The following is a 14265-nucleotide window of genomic DNA, read 5'->3' on the forward strand; positions in this document are numbered from 1 at the left end:
TAGTGTGTTTTCTGTGAGAACGTGTGTTTTGTATGTGAATGTGCATTACTGTGTGTATTTCCATGGGTATGCATGTAATGTGTTCTAAAGGTGTAACATGGTACAACATACTATCTAAAGAATAATTATTCCTGCCACGCAATCTACATTTCATTCTCTGGTTCCAAACAGGGATTGTAACCTTTCAAGCAACATTTCAGTCACTGCACCACACATCCTCAAGTTACTGAAAGCCTCAATACTCTTCATCACGATAATAGCCTTGGGCTTTTAGTTATTCCAGTACATGCATCTATACCCTGTTTATCTCCACTAATGTCACAAAAAGTTCTTTACTTCCAGAGGGTACAGTTAAAATGTAAAATGCCATTTCTGAACGTCGTGGAGAGCTTGCTGTTCAGTAGCTATGAGGCGTGTGAGGAGCAGTGTGCAGGAAAGAACAGCCTTGGAGATGGTTGCTATGAAGAGAGCCAGGCAGAGCTCTGGGGTGTGCCTTGCTGGCAGGCCTTAGGGGCCCAGCAGGAAGAGACAGCTGCCAGGCCCTGCTCTGCCACCATGGAACCAGGGTTCCTAAACACAGACACACACGCAGCTCAAGCCTGTGCTCAGTAGAAAACACTCACAGAGCAAGAAGTAAATGAAGATTCACTGCAATGAAATGTGTGGTACTGTTGAAGGGAGCCCAAAGAAAACTCTTATCTTCCTAACCAGGAAAGGTCTGGGTTTTTAAATTGAAATCACTTATGGAAGTAGCACCACATGTGACCCCAATATACTGCAGTAAATGGAGCGGTCTCAGACTGCTGAAAGGTAAAACACTAACATATGCTGATACAGTATTAACTGGAGCTCAGCCTTCAGTGTTTCCTGCTGAAGTCACTGAAACCTTCCAGAGTTTTCCCTTAGGACTTCCACTAATAAGAGCTAGAGTGTCCACAGAAACGCTCCAAAACCGGTAATTACCACTATCACCATCATGACTATCATGAGACCAAACCTATGACGTCTTTGTCCCATCATGTTAGTGTGCTTTGTATTGCTGCGTTCAAGGCGCGTTTCAATGATGCGAAAGGAAAACAATCACTTCAAATCTTTGGGGAGGGAGAGCGCGACAAGTTGCATCACTAACTAGACATTAAACAGGAATAAATAACCCACTCTGTGTGACTGAACTCCCACGTGTCTTTATTACTGCCCCTGGGTTTGAAAAGAGATAAATAAATAGTAAAAAAACATGCTAAATATCCCCTTAAATAGACCGTGCTGTTCCTTCAGCACATCTCTCCTCAGCCAGGTGATACACACTGTGGAGACCACTCTTCTTCCAGGTGTCGGTTTGGGGCTTTCTCACTGTTGATGCCAACACGTTTTCAGTTCAATTTTGGTTTTCTAAGATGCAGATTTCAAGTAATTTATATAAACTGTTGGCAGTAATATAAACTTTTGGGGCTATTTCGTTGTTATGATCAGTGACCTATGCACTTTTGTAAAGCTTTCTCTTGGAAGTCGCATTGGATAAAAGCGTCTGCTACATTAATAAATGTAAATGTAATGTATAAAGTGCTGTGATTGGGGTCCTCCAAGGGCTCTCTGCACTCAAACCACATGCTTCCTCCAACAAACCATATGCTGTGAGACCGAATAACTCCTGAAGATAACCTGTTCTGTATTTGATGACAGATTGGTTTCTAACCTCAAATGGAGGTCAGCCTCTTCCTCAGGGACGCCACAGCACATAACAGTGCTTCCTCTTTCCTGATGGACTGTAAAATATGTAAATATAGGACTACAGGCAGCTGTAAATATCAAGCCATGAAACTGTCTCAGCTTGTTTTCAAGATGAAAACAATTGTCAATTTATTTCCTTTAATCCCCAGTATTGGTCTGAAAGAAGAAGCAAACCTTTCTTAGTCTCATAACTGTGGTACAAGCACACGCATGCCAGGGGTGTACATCAAAACATCTTGTCTCAGCCTTTTCCCCTCCTGCTGTCTTTCCTCCCTTAGCAGTGGGCAGCCTCTTCATGTTAGCTCATGGAGAACTCCACACAGAAAGGCCCAGAAGACCTGGGCTCCAAACAATGCCCCATGCAGAATCAAACCCAGGATCTTCTACCTGTGAGCCGGCAGGGCTAGGCACAATGCCACCATGGTATGGTCATGCAGAAACATGTACTTGTTATGAACATTATGCAGTAAAAGTCTCTTCATAAACTATTCAAGATGGACAATTTAGTATTTATGTTTAGGTTTTTGATTTATGTGCACTGATGCATATTCTTGACAGATGATGTTATTTCCTGATCAAATACTTGCTCAGCTCGTTTCCATGTTATGTATTCTGGCAGTTTAATTTATTTCTGCACAATCTGGGGTATTGAGTGGGCTACCACAAATATAGGCCTTTGTACAGACATGATGAACATTAAATGGGAGCTGAAAATACTATCCTGTTTCATTCAAACATCTATTTTCTTTATGAGATACTCATTCCACTGTTGCTGAAGTATCCTTAAAACTATTGTGCGTAGGCTTGGCGTATAAGGTTCAAAAATATTTTGTTCAATGCTGTTCTGCTTTTTCATCTAACCACTCCAAACAAATTGAAATCAGAGGATTTACAACCTCCCTGATTGCAACAGCCCTGGTGTAATAAGAACCTTTTAAAATGAGATTGGCTGGTGAAGGGGCCTCACTGCAAGGCTTTAACCTCTGCTGTACCACCACTCAGCTTTAATAGCACTGCAGACGTCCTCGGCAGAAGTAAACACCAGCGTCCTGGCTCATATTCCCTCTGCTCGGCTGCCTACCTGTCCGTCAAGTGCAGCATGGGCCCCTGGAGAGGCAGAAGCAGACCTGCGTCAGCTCAGTTGCATTAAATCCAGAGCCCCGCAGCAGTGGTGCATATCAGGGCCACACAGTGGTTATGGCTGGGCTAATCCTGGAGCTCTAAACAATGCGGCTGTCAGGGCAGGGCCAGGCTGCCAGGCCCTCAGAGCTAAGCCATCTCTTCATTTCTCTGTCTGTCTGTCTGTCTCTCTCTCTGTCTTACTCTCTCTCTCTTTTCTGTCTCTCTCTTCTCTGTCTCTTTCTCTATCTTTTCTTTCTCTCTCTCTCTTCTCTGTCTCTTTCTCTCTCTTTTCTTTCTCTCTCTCTCTTCTCTCTCTGTCTGTCTCTCTCTCTCTTTTCTGTCTGTCTCTCTCTCTTCTCTCTCTTTCTCTCTCTTTTCTCTCTCTCTCTTCTCTGTCTCTCTCTTCTGTCTCTTTCTCTCTCTTTCTCTCTCTCTCTTCTCTGTCTCTCTCTCTCTCTTCTCTGTCTCTCACATCAGCCATTGATCCCCACTCTACTTGATCCCAGCCCAGCTCACTAGCCTGTTTCTGCACAGCGTTGGTCAAACATAAACTCACTTTGGCAGAACTGGCTCTGCACAGCAGTGCATAAAGTTGAAATGACACTAATTGCATCTGGCCTTTGTTCTCAATCAAATAGCCTTCAATCGAATGTATGATTCACACACATGGTGCCACGGCCACAGCCCTGCCCTGGTGCTTCCCTGTGTCCCTGTGTCACTTTCTTCTCCTGTCTTGTCGATTGCTGTGATTTTCTGTTCTCCTTAGTGTTAACGTGTCCACCTGTGTCTTGTTTGGTTCTGTGTACACGGTCCAGTCTTTGCCTCTGTTACTTTGAGGATTCTGCCTGTCCCCTTATTCACAAATAAAGCCCTTATTTGGAACTCTGCCTGGCGGTCTCCTGTGTTTGGGTCCTACCCCACCACTCAACCGTAACATAGGGATGGTAAATACTTATTGATAACTATTGGATTGTTGAACTTTATTTTTGAAGTTCTTTTTTTTTGATGCAGGGAGTAAAATGAGAAGCGGAAACTGCAGTAATTAGCTGATCTAATCAGTATCATAAAGCATAGTAGAAATCTGATATTCATGATCATTACTGCTATGACAGGTCCCCATATAAAGTAGCATAGATTATGTCAAGGGAGGAGAACATTTGTTTTCACTTATGCAATTTTACAGGTTTCCATCCTTGGTGGCAACAGTTAGACACCTGTCAGTGACACCCATAAATAGTCACTGTATTATTCAAAAGACATGCGGCTTGGCTGTGGATTGCATGAAATGTCTGTACCTTGCCAAAAATATATCATGGTCATGTTGAGGATAAGGTCACAAGCTATCATGGATGCACACCACCTTGTATACATCTAATTGGTATATTCTCTTTTTTAATTAATTACATTTGTTGCTGCTTTCACATACAACAAACAAACAGAAAAAGAACTATCTGACCAGTCAAAGGATATGGGCCAGCGTTCTACTTCTCAGAGAGAGGTTCTACTGGCAGCGCTACAGTATGCCTGCCCAGATCAGGACCATTTCCCTACAGCAATCTATTCTTTAGTTTGTCCTTTGAGCTTGAATACTCTGTTCCTCACATCTTTTCTTTCTATTCGTATACCAGAACACCTCTAGCATGCTAGCATTACATTTGGTCCATTATGGAACAAATGAAATGCTAGCATGCTAGAGGTGTTCACAACAGGGTTTAACCAGACAACATTCATGGCGAAAAAAATGTCAAGCCTAAAGCAAGTACTTTTGCTCTTGTCTAAATCACAAATGAGGGTTACATTTAACTTTCTGCCTGATAATAAAAGTGTATGTGTGCTGGGGGCACCAAACCTCATGAGGAACCTAAGAGATGGAGAGAGTTGTTCAAAGAACAATTTCTGTTTGCTGTCAAAACAAAGTCAAAGGAGAGAACCCCTAATATACTTTTCTGCCTCATACGAAGAATGTTCCAAAGGGAACAGATATCATTATGACATGGGGGAAGAGCAAACGACCTTAGAAGAGAATGCACTGCCTGTCTGCTGGGTTGTTTCACTCTGGTTCTGTACTTTATGATACTGATGTGAACACATTACCATGCAGGCTCAATGCACATTTGCAGCGTGTCCAAAACGGTCCTTTTGACAGGGTTATGAATATTAAATACGTTTTAATGTCTGTGTCAACAGCCAAGGTTCAATGTTGTCAATCTGTGAGACAAATTTACAGAGCTGACTGTGTTTGAGTACAAGGACACATCATCACACATGTGCTAGACAATGTCAAAGTATTGTCTGCACGCACGATGATAATCCCTGTATCCATGCAAATATTTCATCATTAGAGTTCATGTTTCTCTCCAGCCTCGCTGGGGCTTCCAAATGATGATCATCCCTAATGAAAAAATATAATGAGCTGAATTAACTCATGCACACTCCCGGTAGAGATGCACAGCATACGATTAATTCAGAGACTTGAATATTTAAGTAACAAATATCAAGCAGACACCCATCTGGAATCTGGTTCAAATGCAAAACGAACGTAATGTTTAGCACCTTTATATTCTCTGGGCTTTGATTGAATTGGGTGTATTAGATCTCAATTACTGGGTTGGAAATACGTCACAGTATCACCCAATTTAAATATGCTGTCTGAATATTATAGTCCGTCTAGGAGAGAAGAGGACAGCAAGATGAGACAGAGAGAGGCAGGTTTAACAGTCAGTTGCAGAATTGGAAGAGGGGACAGGTGAATAGCTATTCTATCAGTCTCTCTCAGAATCAAGCAACATTAAAGATGGCTCCCAAAGCAGAATTACGAATTCATGAGCCATGGCTTGTTTTCACAAAGCAGAATAAACAGCTTAGAAAGATAGAGCGAGGGAACTCTTCTTGACTGAGCCTCTGTGCACAATCTGTGACTAAACTAATGTCATTTACACAGCCAATAAAGGCGTTCATAACAAGAGCACAGCTGGAAGCACAGCCCAACCCTTTAATTGCATGAAATATTCAAATTAAGCAGCAACAACAGCGACAGTCTTCACCCAAAGTAACCTAGATTACTCCTCATGTTTTTGCCAGCGAGCAGTTTCCTCTCCCACTGGAAACCCCATGCTGACAAATCACCTCATTGGTGAGATTTGTGATCAACCTTGTTATGTGTTTTAGAGACCATGACATTGGAGCTGAAATATTGTACTGCTTCATAACACTGCTGTCGTTTGCAGTGTGCCTGAAATCTGTTTTGAATAAGTCATTACATATGGCCCATACTCATTTTCAGATGATTCAGCTGTAAATCTTTCTTTTCTTGGTCTTTTTGTCTTGGAGTTTTACACAGCACACTTGAGAGTTTCCCCTCAGCTGTAAAATAAAGGAGAAATGTACCATTTCAATTTGGCAGCTAGTAATTTAAATACAGACTGATCGGGTGTGTACAGTCTTCCTTAACTTAATTGGGGATTTAAGCTTTCTACAGTATCTGGAGAAAACCACTCTTTTCTTACTCGATTATTACTGTAGCTGATGAAAAGAACCGGACATCCTGAAATAACCTCATCTCACAGATTAAGTGTTGAAGACAGTTTATAGTAGGAATTAGTTCACACTGAGGCTTGCCGGACTGTATTATGCTCTCCTATTCTTTGCTGTTACTGTGATATTACTCTCCTATATTCAAATAATTCAAAACAGTTTCATAGCTGATACTACATACACAGCATTATCAACATAAAAGTTCACTTTGGAATGTTTTGGTCAACAATCCTCTACAGTACCTGATGAAAATGATAAATCAGCCCACCAATCACAACATAAATCTAAACTTTTATAGAAAAACTTCACATGAATGTGACATTAACTACCAATGTAACAATATTGCAACACTAGTGACAATATTGTAGTTACATAGGAACTATGTAGTTATAATTAGACAGTATGGTTTGGCAGTACAAGTTACTGCCCAAGTGAAACTTATATGGGGTAGGTTGGGCTTTTCAGTAGTAAGGTGGTGTTAACATTGACCTTGTTTTGGTAACACAACCTTCACCTGCCCCTTTACAACATCCACTTATCCCTCACACCCCTCCCCATGCCGTGCCTTCGCTAAAGTTGCTTTTGCACAAATTAACCATCACTTAAATATAGAGGACAGTTCCCAGACTTCTAAAACACAAAAGGCCTTTTGTGTGAGGCCGGGATGAGCGTAAATGTGATGTCCCATGGGGCCAGATCAATATGTCACATTTCATCCACTGCATGTTATCTTGCAAGGAAATATCTCCAAGCCACATTTTCACAAAGCCAAGAAAGATTTGTCTACCTCTTTTATCCCATTGTGTAGATTGATCTTCCCTCTCTCACACACACATATCTCTTTCTCTCACTCTCTCTTTCCTTCCTCCCTCCCTCTCTTTCTCTCAACCCTCTCTGCTTTCTTTTTACTGTTCTCTTCGATATGACCTTTATTTCAGACACACCCACAAAAACTGCCCTCCAAAAGATAAAGCAACAATGTTCCTCTGGCCATGTTCCCATTTTCCATTATAATTATGCTTTATCATGTGGATGAGAAAGACCATACATCATCACAACAAGAAGAAGTCCATTTCAAAGGCACCAGAAACTCTATCAGAATGTATTCCTGTCTCGCTACTATAATTGTATTTTTATATTATTCATAAGGTTATAAATTAAGAAATGGCTGTTTGCCAGGATACGTTCACAACAAGAAAAAAAAAAGGTAAACAAATGAGCTATAACAATTTTTTTAAGTGGAAGCTAACCTCTGCTGACTTTGTAGTCTAGAATGTTGACTAAATATCTTGGGTAATTTATTTGGAGTAAATGGAATCTTCACTGGGAATCTTTGGCAGACATTTGTGGGAATACTTTTGAGGGTCCCTTTAGGTCATTTAAACTGAAACACAAATGAACATTTTTGGGCAAGACGTGTTGGAGCAGTATACATGTATGTGTGCGATTATGTGTATGCATGCGTGTCCATGTGTGCGAGTCTGAGTGTGTGTGTGTCTGAGTGCATGTGGGAGGTGAAGACTGCAAACCATTTTTCTTTCAGACATCCTACAGTAATGTCTCACTTGGGCTCCTCCATTCAGATTGCTCATTTTCCAGCTGCTGCTTTTTAATGGGAGGCTGTCCTGTGAGATTGTACAATTGGTGAAATCCCAAAGAGAACCATTAAAAGACAGGATCAGTGCTCTTTCCAGCTAGATGACAAGCAAAGGGGAACAATGTATCACTGCCAGTGTTGTCACAAAAGACATATTACCGTAAATGAAATTGGATCCGTCAAACAAGTATTCATTAGTTTATCTACTGTCAACATGAAGCACCCCTCATTCTTTGTCCTGAAAATGACACTACTTATAGATGGCATCAGAGAACAATTACCTTACTGCACTATGTAGACCATACGTAAAATAACATTCAAATAAACTGTACAATCAGCACTTGATATCAAAGCAAAACGTTGAAGGTCAATGGTGTAGATCTATGTGGAGTATGAGTGACCACAACAGACTCATCTAATCTGTGACCTTTTGCTGTCATTCACAATACTTGATGTGGAGAGTTCTGTTAATAGTGGCATCTCAATAATGTACATTTTGATGGGCAATTGATCCATTGATTTACCTTCTGTTTAAAGAAACAACAGGTTCATCTGCGAAATGCACTTCTGAACACTGCAGGGTTGGACAGACACACAGGTGTTGTGCTAAGGGAAGCTTTCAGGACATTTTATTTTGTTAACCTTGAAAACCAATGAGCCAATGATGTGTTTTATGTGACTGTTTCCAACCATTCCACAGTCACTGCATCCTCTCATATTATAACTGGTTTAAGCAGGTTAGTGGAATGTGAAAGAGAATGTCTTGGCATTAAAAGTGTTCCCACCAGGGGCTCTGCGCTGAACCATCAGAGTTCCTCCGAGTTCATATTTGTCAGCACACTGCATGCCATTTAAAAAGCCTTGCCATGGTCTACCGACAGTTTCCCGATAAAAAAAAAGAGATGGAGAGAAAGTATGGCTGGGTTTCCTAGGGGCCTAGATCAATCAACCTGCCATTTGTCAAGCTGGGTGATTCACTGGTTTGCTGACCACTTGTTGTTTCTCAGAACAGCCATATATTCCTTTGGTGTGTGTAGCCCATGCTGTCTGTTTCAAGGCTGTTCTAGATGTAATTCAGGTGAACTGAACCTTGGAGGGAGCATTGTTTATTCCTGACTGCAGAGCAATGGGCTCATGTTAGATCTTTCAGCATGGGCCTGGGTTGTCACAAGGTGTGTGCAGACACAGCACCAGCTCTGTACTAGTAAGAGGGGGGGTCAATGTAGGGTCACATCCGTTTCTATGTAGCATGCAGACTCATAACTCTTGGATTTCTGAACAGAATGAAGTGACTCACACCCCCATGGTGTGTATTATAACGTATATATCGCAGGTCAATAACTCATAAGAGCCTCTGTAAAGGCAGTCAGGAACGACCCTGTGAATAGTGTGAGCTGACAGAGAGGCAGATTTATAAAAGATGTGCTGGTGGACCTGATGAGGACGGCCATTAATCCTAATTAGTGTCCAGTACTAATGATGTCATTATGCCTGTGGTGCCGGAGACCTCTGGGCCATGGTGCTGCCGCTGCTGCTACACTTGTTGTATTCCACATCCTTCTCCTGACCCTTTTAACTGAAGCATTGTCTCTGACTGACAATAGCTCGATATCACACATAACATACATTGGCAGGGCTTGAGTTGTTCAATATATATTAGGATTCTGTGCTTGGGGATGGTTCCATGCCAATAATCCTAACCCTCTCTCTACTTTCACTGATTATCTTCATCAAATCCCCCCCCCCCCTCTCAAGACCCCTCTCACAAACACCCCCATCAGTGCTGCTTCAATGATGAAACCCATATTATTTCCAGTCAAAATTGTTTCTTCAGTGGACTGAGTGAATCTGCATAGCATCATTCTGTTTGTGGTTGACAGTTGGGATGATGGCTGAATATTAATCTATGAAGCCCCAAAGCAATGATGAATAAAATATGTTTGGCAATGGATGTGTTCATACTGCCCACTGGGAGACGATGAAAGTCATGTGAGGGAATAGTTGGCAAACAAGACTTAACGTGAAGTGGAGAAGTGTTCCGCTAAATGTAAAAAGGCTGAGAAACATTAAGATGAATAATTTATCCTTGACTCTCATTGTCTTTATTTAACCTTGTCAAAATACAAGATATATTCTGAACTGAACAACAGGTTTAAACAGTTTAAATTGATATGATTTACTATCAATCTCAAGTCCATCTTTTCAGGGCATCGCTTCCATTGCCAATTTAATCTGCTGGGGGATATAAAATACTGTTGCTACACCAGCTACAACCTGACTGCAAGTAGTGATCAGAGTTCAGGAGTGTTCAAGGGTCTGTTGATCATAGATCAGCCCCGTCAAGCACCGTGTTCAACAGCAGCCCCTCTCAGTCTGAGTGCTCTGTGCTCACATCCCCTGGGGAGTCACGTGACGTCTCAGCACACAGCCAGCTCTCTTCCTGCTACGGCTCTTTTTCAAAGTCCATCAAACAAACGGTGTGCCTCGCCCAGAGGCCATCAAGCCTTCCTGTTTGGAATTGGATGGGAGGTCAACTAGAGCTGCTCTGATCTGACTTCTGCCCTCCGATATCCCATCAGGTATTTTTTCCCTCCATATTGATCAAGGCCCTTCCCTCGTCTATCGGTAATCACTGTCTGGCAATGAGGGGGAGTGACAACACTGTGCTGGCTGTACACTGCATACCAATTAGGTGCAATCTGTCAGCCATCTCCAGCTGGAAGTGCTCTCTCCCTGCTGCCGAGGGCCGAAGGGAAATAACTCTGCCCTGTCCAATCACCAGCAACACTGGGACAGTCAGTGGGAGAGGAACAGGAACTTAAAGATTGCTCAGAGCAGCAAAGGACCATTTCCTTGTGGTCAACAGAATCTACAACATTTGGTTTCAATGAGGACTGACATAGACAACAATGTAACTTTCCCCTGATCTAGAAACATGTCCATGTTCAGCATAATTTCAAGAGTAATTGAAATGCATAGCATGTTCAGAAAGCCACGATTAATGTGACGGGATAATCAATGTACAAATGTGTCTTTTACAGTCATGTCACAACTTTGTGTGCAGGGGTACAAACATGCAGGGTTATTTCCTTTGGGATTTATGCAACGCTATCTATTGAGACTGTTTGCCGGATCTAGTTAAGATTCTGTCTGTGCGAGTCAACTTCAAAAAGAAGTTTGAGAGCCAATTTACTGCACACCCACAAGTCAGTGTCACAGCCTCTCACACTCCTGTTGTGACAGCTTGGGAGAGATATCTCTTCTGTCTCCCTTCCTCATTCGTTTGGAAGTGTGATGATGGTCTATTCTGAGTGGCATCATCAATGTTAAACAGTTCACATTCAGAGTGGATGGACATGTAGTAGTCGTTATTGCTGATTATGCAAGATTTCTCAAACAGTTTAAGCTTCATCAAATCTCTTGGGTGCCCCAGAACATATTTATGTGGGTAAAGTTTGTTATGTGACCTATGTTTACTCCAACATCCTGTTTGATCCTTTTTGATATGTTGTCCTTTTTCCAGTGCCATGAAGCCTTGTTATGCTGTTCCCAGGGTAAATGGACAAGTGGAAGACCGCAGCCCTCTTCCATCAGTCAGGCATCTCAGTCATCTTTAATTCAATCATGCCAAAGTCCTCAATGATACTGTTTTTCAAATTACACAAGACTGCATCAAATGACTCTGAAAGATGTCAATCTATAAAGACTGGAGACTATAAATATTTGAAATGTTGGAATGACAGCTACACTATTCAACCCAACCAGGACAAATCTGCCATTAATTACATCATATGGGCTAGGATTCCAGACCAGTGGTTTACTTTGAGTGATGCTCTCACGCTGCCTCTGTCTCTGTCTCTGTCTCTGTCTTTGTCTCTCTCTCTCTCTCTCTCTCTCTCTGTCTCTCTCTCTCTTTCTTCCTGTCTGTCTTTCTTTCTCTCTGTCTTTTTCTCTCCGTACTCCCACCGCCCAGCTGACACCAGCTTGTTGTGAGTATCGCCTCGGTTCTATCAGGTTGTACATGAAGTACCACCACTCCTAATTAGCCCACAGTACACTATAACCCAGGCCAGGGCTGGCTATCACATTAAACACAGATCTGATTTAGTTATACATTATCACAGCTTCTACTGACTAATGCGTTTGACTTAACACAATTAGAAGTGTGAGTTCAGATCTTGACGTAATTGGGAGGTTGTTGTCAGATGTTTGTGTTTCAGGGCATGTTGTTGATGGCTCCAGGGGGCGGGGACAGTGTCGGTGTGTGTCAGAAGGCACTGAGGAGATCTCTGATAAGAAGAGGGGATGGCTTATTAGCAATAGAACCACCAGAGAACAAAGTAGACCTTCCCTTTGATGGCAGACCTAAGTTTGGTAACATGATTACAGTGCTCTAGTTTCTGCTAATCCTCTGAGGGGAGAGTTGATGAATCTACAGTGCTCTGAAGGAGACATGAGACACAGTCAAACATGAAAAAGATAGGGCAAATGTGCCAGAAGAAGTGATATTCTGTTACTTATCTCTTTCTTACTGTAACATATACAAGGTTGACATTACTAAAGGAATACAACAGGTGTATTACAAACATGAGTGAGTTTAGCCAAATTACATGATTCCTTTGTCAACATCCTTTCATTCACCCTGTTTGGGGGAAAGTGAGGGAGAAAAGAAATGAATCATCGAATTAAGTCTTTTGTGTGTATGTGGTGTGCCATGTGTACCTTACTGCCTCAATGGTAGTTTAGGCTCTTCGTGAATGGAATCACTGCACTCTGGCTTATTCAGGAAGATTCAGGGACATTGGGGGGTAATTATCATCTTGTCTACAGGACATCCCCCACAATGGTCATGCTCATTGCTCCTCGGCATGACACTTTGCAATTTGTTCTAAGTAATCCAAAGCCTATTGTAATACTTCGTCTACTTGCTTTTGAAACAGGTAATTACTTGTGTTGTTGTCATGCAGACGTCCTTTGTTACAGGATTGGGGTTGTGGTTGTTTAAGAATAACACTTCCTACCTGTACATTTTTAAACAGTACATCTGGACTAATACTGAACTCCCTGCAGACCCAGCATGCGCCTGCACATCACAGTTGTTACATTATGGAAATACACATCTATAGTTCCCTTCAAAGTAGTTAATCTGTGAGATAGTATGGACTAGAGAGAGAGAGAGAGAGAGGGGTTATTATTGTATAGCCAATTATACAGAGTGGGGATGTATTCCATCAGTATCAGTGAATGTGTGTTCCTGCCCCTGAGGAGGACATGTTGTTTCTTCCATCTTGTCAGTCGGTTGCCTTTTACCAGCCGTATAAATGTCAGTGGATTTTAATGTACATCTGCACACTCCCATCCCAGGTGTGCACTGACAAAACTGACAAGACTAGCAGTTTGAGCTATTCATCTCAATTTAGCCACGTAGCTAGCTCTCTCAATGAGCAGGAGAAATAAATGGACCCTTTTTAGTAGTAATGGCTTTCAATGCTGACTGGCTGTAAACATTTGAGACTGTCATCCGAATTATGAGATAAGACAACTATAAAACATCCGAACGGGATCTACACTAGCTAACGGCTCGCTTTGTCTCAGTTTGAACCTTGGTAGGAGAAAGGGGCTCTGAGTGGTATGTTTTATCTAATGGAGGTGGGCTGAACTACATCACCCCAACCTAATTATTCACCTGATCCATTACTCAGTGTAAAGTCCCACCTGCTGTCTGAAGCAGATGGAAGTCTTATGTTTGGGTGCCCAGTGGCATCATCAGTTAAGCTGTAAAACGGATAATGCAAAGTGAGTCATATTGATCACGTTTTTTTTGTATAATTTAAAAGCATGCAGTTAATATCCTTCAGGTTTGGACTTGATCTGCGCCCCTCCAGTTCACCTTGTGACAACGTGGGCCATAGCAAGGTCTTTCTTTGGAGACGTTGCACATATTGCTCTGTGTTAGTGTCTGCCTCTGCATCTCACAGTGATATTCTACACAACCCCCTGGCTAATACCATTTGAGAGAATCTGGGATGAAATTGAGAAAAAAATTAAGTGCATATTCCCACAGGGCTGGGAAAGAGGAGCAGCAGAAAGAAAGAGATTGAGAGGATCTGGAGTCCATTAGCGTGGCTGAATGGCCTTCTGGTTCCGTGCAGAGTCTTGTTTTCTATAACTTCCGATCATGCCAGCAAAGTCTCAGCCACTCCATTCAACTTAACACTGAATCACCTGACCTGACAGTGAGGGGTCAGGACCTCAGCTGTTAGGAGACGGGCTGTTATGGGCCG

This window comes from Hypomesus nipponensis, chromosome 18 (assembly GCF_054491055.1).
Source record: "Hypomesus nipponensis isolate SF chromosome 18, ASM5449105v1, whole genome shotgun sequence".
In the NCBI taxonomy this organism is placed as follows: domain Eukaryota; kingdom Metazoa; phylum Chordata; class Actinopteri; order Osmeriformes; family Osmeridae; genus Hypomesus; species Hypomesus nipponensis.